Source organism: Pteropus medius, unplaced genomic scaffold (genome assembly GCF_902729225.1).
Source record: "Pteropus medius unplaced genomic scaffold, Ma_sr-lr_union100, whole genome shotgun sequence".
NCBI classification, from domain to species: Eukaryota; Metazoa; Chordata; class Mammalia; order Chiroptera; family Pteropodidae; genus Pteropus; species Pteropus medius.
The window spans coordinates 2350283-2359776 of record NW_024349798.1 but is presented as its reverse complement, the minus strand read 5'-3'; positions in this window follow the sequence as shown (position 1 = coordinate 2359776).

The window sequence follows — 9494 nt, the reverse complement described above, 5'->3', positions numbered from 1 at the left end:
AAATAGATTAAACTCACTGGTTAAAACACAGATATTAATAGAATGGATAAAAAAATATCCAACTATATGCTGTCTACAAGATACTTTACATCAAAAGACACAATAGCTTGAGAGTGAAAAAATGGGGAAAGATATCCTAAGCAAATAGTAACCAGAAGAGAGCTAGAGTAGCTATAATAATATCAGTAAAATAGGCTTTATGTCAAAAATTGTTACAAGAGACAAAGAAGGACATTATATGTTAATAAAAATGTCACCTCATCAAAAGGATAAAATAATTATAAACATATATGCATCAAACAACAGAGTCCCAAAATAAATGAGGCAAATATTAAAGAATGAAATGGGAAAATAATTTTATGATAATATTTGGAGACTTCAATATTCCACTTTCTGGAATAATAAAGAAATAGAAAACTTGAAAAACATTATGAATCAACTAGACCTAACAGACATATGTAGAACATCTGACCCAACAATAACAGTGACCTCCAAGTATACATGTAACATTCTCCATGATAGACCATATGTTAGGCCACAAAACAGACTCAATAAATTTTTATTTATTTTTATTTTTCAATGATAGTTGACACAATATTATATTAGTTTCAGGTGTACAACATAGTGATTAGGCATTTATATACCTTATGAAATGATCAATCTTTAAGTCTAGTAAGTCTCGATAAATTGTAAAAGATCGAAAACATATTATCTTCTCTGACCACAGTGAATGAGTTTAATATCAATAAAAGGAAGAAAAGTAGTTAATTCACAAATATGTGGAAATTAAACAATACACTCATAAATAACCAATGAGTAAAAGAAAAAATAATGAAAGAAATTAGAAAATACTTAGGGACAAATGAAATTGAAAACACAACATACCGAAATGTATGCGATGCAGTAAAAGTAGAGCTAAGAGGGAAATTTATAGCTATAAATGCCTTTATTAACACATTAGAAAAATTGCAAATCAGTAACCTAACTGTACAACTTAAAGAATTTTAAAAAAGGGAGCAAATTAAACCCAAAGCTAGCAGAAGGAAAAAAATAAAAGATTAGAGTAGAAACAAATGAAATAAAGAATAGAAAAACAATAGAGAGAATCAACAAAACCAGGAGTTGTTTGTTCAAAACTATCAACAAAATTACAAATCTTTAGCTTTATGAATCAAAAAAGAATTAAAATGCAAATTACTAAAATTAGAAGTGGAAATGGAGACATTACTACCACCATTACAGAAATGAAAAGGATTATGAGAGAATACAGCGAACAATTGTATGCCGACAGTTTAGATAACCTAGATGAAATGGACAAATTCTTAGAAAGACACGATTATTCATTCAACTTGACTCAAGAAGAAATAGAAAATCTTAATAGACATATAAGAAGTCAAGAGTTGAATCAGTAATCAAAAACCTAACAACAACAACAACAAAACGTCCAGAGACAGATAGCTTCACTGGTAAATTCTACCAAACATTTAAAGAAGGATTAATATCAATCCTTCTCAAGAGCTTTCACAAGATAAAAGAGAACACTTTGTAACTCATTCTGTAATACCAAAGCCAGACAAAGACACCACAAGAAAAGAAAACTATGGACTAATATATCCTTTATGAATATAGATGCGAAAATTCTCAATAAAATACCAGCAAACTGAATCCTATTACATATTAAAAAGATTATATACCATGACCAAGTAGAATTTATTCCAGGAATGCAAGTGTGGTTCAACATAGTAATTCAGTTATATAACATAGTCGAGTAAATATACCACATTAAAAAAATGAAGAAAAAAATCCACATGATCATCTAAAAAAAATGCAGAAAAAGCATTTGACAAAATTTGTTGATTCTTTTATGACAACACTCGGCAAACTAGGAATAGAAGGAAAATCCCTCAACATGATAAAGGTCATATATGAAAACTCATAGCTAACATCACACTCAATGGATGAAAGACTGAAAGACTCTCCCCCTAAGATCAGGAACCAGGATGCTGACTGTCACCACTCTTATTCAACCTTGTGCTATAAGTTTTAGCCAGAGCAATTCAACAAAACAAAAGAAATAAAAGAAATTTTAAAAAAAGTAAAACTACTTCTGTTTGCAAATGACATAATACCATATCTAGAAAATCCTTAACAATTCACAAAGAAATGATTAGCAATAATGAACAAGTTGAGCTGAAGAGAAATTTTCACTCAAAAGGCTAACCTTATAATCAGTTCTTTGTACTGCTTCTGTGGACTTGCTTGCCGCATAGGCTGAAGGGAAGGATGACCTCAAGATCAACTGAAGACTCACCCTCCCCTTTCCTTGTTCTGTCTAGATAACAGATGTATCATCTTTGCTTGTTCTGTCTAGATAACAGATGTATTGAAAATCATCCTCTGTAACTACTTGTAGCCCATAGCAACACCCACATCTGTAACCGCCTGAGGACAAATTAACCAATTGGCTTATGCCAACTGTAACTGCGTGGATAAGCCATATAAAAGCAAGGTTACCCTGGAGCTTGAGGCCCAGATCTTCAGAGCGCTAGCTCTTCTTGGACTGCCAGAGTAATAAACCCGAGTTCTCCAACTTTTTGAGTGGTGCTTGATTTCTCGCCAGTCTGATTTTTCTGCAACAGAGCAAAATTAACACACAAAAATTAATTGCGTTCCTATACACTAGCAATGAACAATCTAAAAAAGAAATTAAGAAGACAATTCCATATGTAATAACATCAAAAACAAGATTCTTAGGGATAGCTTTAACAAAGTAGGTGAAAGACCTGTGCAGTATAAAGTACAAAATATTGCTGAAAGAAATAAAGATCTAAATGAAGGAGAAAACATCCCATATTCATGTAACAGAACTTAATGTTGTTAAGTGTTCTACAGATTCAAAGCAATCTACGGATACAATGCAATTTTTATCAAAATCTCAACAGCTTTCTTTTTCAAAATATAAAAATTGATTCTAAAATTCATGTGGAATTTTTATTTTTTAAATTTATTATTTATTTTTTTATTTTCGGGTTTTATTTCATTTTTTAAAACAATTTTTTTCATAGTTTGAAACATTAACTTATAGCTTAACATTTACAGTGGCTAACTTCTATGATTTCATATTTTCTTATTTGAATAATAGACAAAAACCTCAGGCTCTGGAATAGCCAAAATAATCTTAACAAATTAATCTTAATAATCAAAACAAAACAAAACAAAACACAAAGTTGGAGGATTCAAACTCCCAATTTCAAAACGTACTAAAAACATAAGGGCACTTATCTCCATAATGAAGGCTCTGCCCCACGAATCACCTCTCAGAGGCCTCACCTTTTAATACCATCACACTGGGGGTCAGAATTTCAACATATAAGTTTGGGGGGCACGCAAATATTCAGTCTGTAGCACAACGCAATTTAAAAACAGGCAAAAGATGGTCTACGGCCATGTTGCCCTGAATGTGCCTGATCTCCCCTGATCTTGGAAGCTAAGCAGGGTCGGGTCTGGTTAGTACTTGGATGGGAGGCCACCATTCAAGACCTGGGGCTGTAGGCATAAAAAAAACAAAAAGAACAAAAAAACAGGCAAAGGATACGAGTAGACATTTCTCCAAAGATATGCAAATGATGACCAAGCTCACAAAAAGATGTTCATCATTAGTCATTAGAGAAATGCAAAGCAAGACCACAATGAGATGTCACTTCATACCCACTAGGATGACTCTAATAAAAATAAGGAAAATATCAAGTGTGGACAAAGATCTGGAGAAATTGGAACTGGCATACATTGCTGGTGCAGCGGCTGTGGCAGTTTGTCAGTCCCTCAATAAGTTCAATTTAGAATTACTATATGACTCAGCCATCCACTCCAGGGTGAATACCCAGAAGACCTGAACATGCGTATCTGCACACAAATACTTCCATGGCAATGCTCATAGCAGTGTAATTTGTAATAAAGACAATGTGGACACAGTTTAAATGTCCATCTGCTGAAGCCCAAAGCGGCATACCCCTGCAACGGAATATTACTCAGCAACAAAAATGAGTTAAGTACATGCCACGACACGGGTAAACCTCGAACACATTATACTAAGTAAAAGAAACCAGACACGAAAGACCACATATTGACAATTTAATTTATGTGAAAAGTCTAGCAAAGAAAAAGGAAAATCGGTAGAAACAGAAAAGGGGTTAGTGGGCTGTGAGTGGTAATAAGATTGACAGCAGACAGGCACAGGGGGCCTTTTTGGAAATATTCTACAACTAGATGTGGTTGGTAGTTATACAATCCAGTCAACTTACTAAAAAGTATCGAATTGTGTGCTGATAATGGCTTAATTTTATGCTATGTAAATTATACTTTAATAACACTGTTAAAATAAAAATGAGGAAATGGGTCGAAGGAGGGGTTGTCTCAATGATTTTTCCCCCATAGGCCCCTTGGCTGAAATGCAAATTCAACCACTTCCTGCCCATTGACCAGCTCTGAATACTAAGGGGTGTTGGGAGGGTGTTGAGAGATCCTATTACACCCTGTTTCTGAGAACTTGGGGCCACGTCAATGAGACACGTACAGACACAAAAGAGTCCCTCAAGGGACCCTTCCCTCAACAGAGATCTATTTCTGAGGGACTCATCTTCACCCCAATGGACGTGGGAGCTGTTAAATTTCCACCTTCAAAAGCATCTACTTTTTAAAAATAAGGGGTTAAGTGGTTTCTGCTGCATTCCATCTGCTCTCTAAGTTATGACCTGAGCACTCTTTTGAAAAAGTAAATTGGATTAACTCTGATGAAAACCTCGGAAGACTCCCAATTTCCCTTGGAACCATATCTACCTTCCTTGCCTCATCTGGCAAATTCTCACGTGGTGGGCATGATGTGTGACTTCCTGACCTTGCCTCCAAGTATCCTTTGCTTACTCACTCTGTTCTGCCACACTCTTCTCAAATTCTTGAAGCAAGCCACATTTTCTCTCACTTCAAGTGCCTTTACATGTGCTAATAATGTAGGGAGGAGGCAAGAGAATTAAGAAGTTGCAATATGCTGATCAGCCCTGCAGCCAGGCCAGGACACCTTCAGAACAAAGGAAGATTTTTGCTGGGATTGCTAGCGGCCCATTCCCCCCGCACCTGTGAAGGGGAAACAGGAACCAAGAGTCATTCTCTATGGCGAAAACCTTGAGGAACCTAAGGATTAAAGGCTGGGAACTGCCAGCAGGCCTTTCGCTCTACATATTCTTACCTTTTCAGGCTACATACTCTTCCCCTTCCTCACCGTATGTCCATATCAAAGGAAATGGGTTAACAAAGTCTTTTAAACTATAACTCACAGGAACTAAAGAATGACATATAAATTGAATTCTCCAAACACTCAGGGTCCCTCTCAGTACCTTTACTCTGACTCTTTCTCTGTCCTCTGTCCCCCTCAGTGCCTTTGTTGCAGAATTGTTGCAAAATTGGGCTGGTGAGAAACCAAGCACCACTTGGAGATTTGGAGAACTCAAGTTTACTATGCCGGTGGTCCCAGACAAGCTAGCGCTCTGAAGATCTGGGCCCTGAGCTCAGGGGCAACTTTGCTCTTACAGGGCTTATTTGGCATAGGTCGACTGGTTAATTTGTCTTCAGATGGTTACAAATTGCTATGAGTTACAGGCAGTTACATTTGTTATTTAGACAGAACAAGCAAAAGGGAGGACGAGTCTTTAGTTAATTTAAAGGTCACCCTGCCCTGCGGCCTATGCAGCAAAGCATATCTACAGAAGCAGAACAAAGAGCTGATTACAAGATTAGCCTTTTGAGTGAAAATTCCTCTTCATCTTTACTCTGTCTCTCTCTCTGTCCTCGTTTCTATGGTCTCTGTCCCTCCGGGTCTCTCTCACTGTCCCTCTCACTGTTTCTCATTGTCCCTCTCACTCTCTGCCTCTGAGAGGAGACCACACTCTGTGAAGTGTTATCCCTTTTCTAATACACTTTCCTTTTGACTCTACCTTTGGTGTGTGTCTTGAATTTTTCTACACTCTCAGTCAAAGGACCCTCTTCCCTTGGTGCAGGGCTTGGTATCCCCCCAGCTTGGGGGAATTTGCCCTGTCCTGCATCGCTATTACTTCGGCCTAAGTGCTTAGGAGCTTAGCATTTAATGTGCCTCTAAATGTCACTACCTTACCCTTCCGTTGGTTATCTACGACAATTAGTCCAATTTGTTTAGTTTGTCCAATACTTCCTTCTTGTCCAATACTTCCTTCTGTCTGTCACTTCACAGATTCTGTGAGAGCTGTCACTTGTGTATATTTCCGTGGGGTATCCTCAGTCCATACTCAAGGGCCCACTCAGTATTGGTGGGTAGAAGGCAGGAAGGAGAGAATGGATGGCTGGTTTGGTGGGTGAACAGAAGAATAGATAAGTGAGTAGGTGGGTAGGTGGGTGAGTGGGTGTGTGAAGGGAATAAGGGGAGGGAGGGAGGCAGGTGGGAGGGAGGAGAGACTGAATATCTTTGGGTTGTCATACATCCAGAAGATAAGTAAGTGAGTGATCAAGAATGTAAACTCAGGAGCCCAAATGACTGAGTTTGTTACCAGAGAGTGGGGATCCTCTCCCAGTGCACTGTCCAGGTTCTTGATGTCTCGAACAAAGAATTGAGCAAGACATTGAAATACAGCAGAATAGAAAAGCTTTATTAGAAGGGAAAATACACCTCCAGATGTGGAAGTGTGCCAAAAGGCCTAGTAATAAAGCCTTTGGGGTTTTTGTTCCTACTTGATGTGGGCGGTTACTTTTCTTAGAGGGGTGGGCTTTCTTGAATGACAACTAAGATTGACAGGATTCAGTGATTCATCATTTACTTTCTGCGCATGTTCTTTCCCAGAATTCAGTCTGTTATAATGATATTAATGAAATTCTGGGCATATGCACCATATTATCATTATAATGAGGCTCGTTGAAGGTCGTTGGGGTCTTCCTTGCCCAGGTGCAAGTGACTGGCTTAAACTGGTACCTAATTCTCTGCTTACTTGTTTCTTTGTGGAATGACTTTTAGCCTAAAAATGCCTTCTAGCTTGCTTAATTGTGGGTGGACTGGGGCAGACTAAGATAGGATGACTTTAGTGTCTTTGCAGGCAGACCGAATCCCCTACCTAACTTTCCCGCCTCTTTTCTAAGAGCCATGAACCCCCTTATTATTAGTATGGATGTTGAGGGACAGGAGGTCTCTTCTTCCATATCAGCTTCCTGCTGGGAAGGGTCGTTGTCCCTGCCTATATGGAGCTCTTTCCCTTTCTGCCTCAGTCAGGGTAGAGTCTTGGGTTTCCTGTTGAAGCGCTGCCTCAGTTCCCAGACAAGGAAACGAAGATATGAACTTGTTATTTAAGTCATATATCTATTAATTTCTATTATTGATTTGCCTATTAAGCGAGTAAAGCAAAACAGGTTTGGTTAATATGTTTATTAAAGAGAAAGAAAAAGACTTTTGGCCTAAAGTCCCCTCCCCTCTTGGACTCTAAGGGCCCTGCCTGGACTAACACTATTTCTGCTAACAATGGGCCGATGACTCTTATCAATAACCAGAGGATCTGAGTCACTAGTTTTGGGGAAATTATTGGGATTTGAGGGAGAGGGCCTTTTTTTCTAAAGAAAAGAAGAAAGAAAACTTAACTAGGTTTACTAAAAAAGATTAAGAACTCTGCAAGAGATGTCCCATATCATTTCCTGCTAAAAGATTAAGAATTTTACAAGCGATGTCCAGTATCAAGTTTAATCCCAACTCTGCCCCTCGCCAGCAATGTGACCTTGGACAAGTCACTTAACCTCTCTGAGCCTCGGTTTTCTTATCTGTAAAAAAGGGATGACGACGATGCTAATAATAATTATTGTCTTCTTGTGTTACTGAGTGAGATGATGCATTCTTAAAGTCCTTAAAACCCTGACACAGAGTAAGCTTTTACCAAATACTAGCTCTGTTTTACTCTGCTTTTTCTTGATCCTCCCATGGCAAATATGTGATACACGGCATCAAAAAAACTCACCCTGGAGATCAAGAGAAAAAAAGAAAAGCTGGCTTTCTTCCCAGCTTTGTTCTCCAGGGAACACAATACTTCTGTAGCCAGGAAGAGAATTTCTATAGGTCAAACATCCTTCAAATTGGCCTCAGGGGAATTTGTACTTAGTTCCTCAAAAACAGCTAGAAAAAGGGAAAAAAACAAAACAAAACAGCACAAATCGCAAGATGCTTTCTCTTTTTCTTTGGATCAGTCATGTGGGTTAGCTGCAATTGTTTCCCAAAAATGAGTCAGCTGGGGAGAGATGGCATGCAAGTTTGAGCCGGCCAGTGTCATCAAAACAGCACGAAATAGCCCCAGCCGCCTTGATAACCTTTCACCCTGGTTCGGGCCGGTCTCCACAGCCTAGTGCAGACTTAGGAATCAAAACACCCAAGTTCAAAACACCCCGCTGCGACACTCCTTAGCTTTTGTGACGTTTCAGCCTTCTGAGCCTTGGTAAAATGGGCATAGTCTTGTCTGCCTTATCCCAGGGTTTGTGGGATAAAGGGAGATCACCTAGGCACCTGTGGAATTTAGGAGAGAAATGCTAGTAGTAGCAGCAGCAATTCTCCTGCTCTTCTTTTGAGGCCACTGGGAGTGCATTTGCCGAATTTTGTCTCCTGGCTTCTTAAATGTCTGCCAGAGATATCTGACCTTCTCACGGGCCCCTGGCTTGTCAGCAAGACAAACACTCTCTTGAGAATTCTTTTCTTTGTGTTCCTCCAGAGTTCCTATGTGTTAATTGCTGCCCATCCCCTCTTGGCTAGGTGTCCCCATTTGACAGATGGGCAAAGCTAGGCATTCAAAGAGGTGATGTGACATGCCTGAGAGATTGTCTTCTCAAGGGTGGGGAGAAATGGTCCTGCTCCCTGCAGCACTACAGCAGGAGGCTGGATTCAAAGGAAATGGGTAGGGGTGAAAAAAAAAAAGGAACAGGGGCCAAGAAGTCTGGAAGGGGGTCCCAAACTCAGACCCCTACTGGGCCAGGCAGGCAGTGTGCCTGAGTGAAGCAGACCAGATTGCAAACTCTGGAAGAGGGGCTGTGTTTGGGTCACTGCCATGGCCTCTCCATGGGACTTTGGGCAAGCCTCTGGTCCTGGACTCTGCCTTCTCTCTGAGCTGAGAGTTGGACTCTCAGAACCAGCAGGGGACTCCCGGTCCAGTTATGGCACCTCTGCAGCCCTCTGAGCCTCAGTTTCCACATCTGTGAGAAGCAGTGGCTCACTGCTGCCCTGTCTGCCTCACAAGTCATGACCTTGAGGCCTGTGGGAACGAAGTCACCCACCCGCAAAAGGCAGACGTCACGCTGGTGACCCTGAATGTACTCCTAGTAGGTGACCTTTGGGGATCAGTGGGCCATGCTGGGGGGCTGGGCCCACTCCCACCTCTTTCTCACTGTCTCTGAGGAGGAGCCAGCTGCTCTGTGGGCGGGGCTGGTGGGGAGCTCTCACCACATCCTCC